Below are 1,200 nucleotides of genomic sequence, written 5' to 3' on the forward strand. Positions count from 1 at the left end.
AAAACTACAAAACGTAATAAATAAAGAGAGAGAAAACCCCCACCAAACCAAACCCATCCGCTCTACTCCAGACCTTGACCGGACAACGCGGCGGGCAGGACCAGACAGAGTCATTAAGACAGAGTCATTAAGACTGAGGTACGGTAATGACTGGGTTACCAACTCCACTGGCATGCCAAAGGTCAGGGGTTCGAGCCCCAGCGGATGCTAACTTTTTTTTAAAAAGCAGTTAAGCATATTGACGCGGATCGAGATAACAGTGCTCTGTCGTGGACAAATACACCGATTTTCAGTTAGTGTTAGGTTTTAGTTTCGTTTTAGTAAGAATATTACGGTGCTTGCAACACAAATAGGTCATAATAAATGATGAAGATTGGAGGTGTTATTAGAGAGTCACATCGTACTAAAATAGAAAGACAAGAGACTGGGAGAGCAGATGATTGACAGCACAGGAGTAAACCACGCTAGAGCGCCCGCCACCCAATCATCCACAGCCACAGCATTCGGTGAGTTAAAGTGAGCGTTCAACTCAAACCATATTATATAGCTTGGTGTACAAAAGGTCGGGAGTTCGAGCCCAAACGGATGCTGACGCAGTTCTTTTCTACCCCCCCCCCCCACACACACAACCGTATCTTTCTATGTATTTAAGTATATATTATTATACTGAGGTACGGTAATGACTGTTACCGGCACGACTTATCCAAACACGTAAGTCACACACAACAACAACAACTTCAACATCAACGACTTACCTGTTACGACTTGTTTAGTTTTAGAAAGACGTTTACCGCACTTGCAACACAATTAGGTCATATAAGTGCCGAAGATTAGAGGTGTTACAAGAGAGTAACAAACACAAAATAGAAGGAGGAGAGATAAGGACGATAGATGATTGATAGGAAAGAAGGAGCAGACCACATCAGAGCACCCGCCAACCACCCACTGTTGAGACTTGACCACGCCGGCCACACAACAAAAAAACAAAACAAAACAACAATAAAGACTTACCCGTCGAGACTTGGCCAGCTTAGCAGACAGAGGGTCTCTGGTCGGTCGGCGCAACTCCACCAGGCTGAGCAGACTCTCGCCAGACTGACAGACACACAAATAGACAAACAGGTCAGAAGGGACGAAAGGTGGTCAGATTATGCTGTTTAGTTTTAGTAAGATTTTACGGCACTTGCAACACAATAAGGC

Source organism: Aplysia californica, unplaced genomic scaffold (assembly GCF_000002075.1).
Source record: "Aplysia californica isolate F4 #8 unplaced genomic scaffold, AplCal3.0 scaffold01119, whole genome shotgun sequence".
Taxonomy (NCBI): domain Eukaryota; kingdom Metazoa; phylum Mollusca; class Gastropoda; order Aplysiida; family Aplysiidae; genus Aplysia; species Aplysia californica.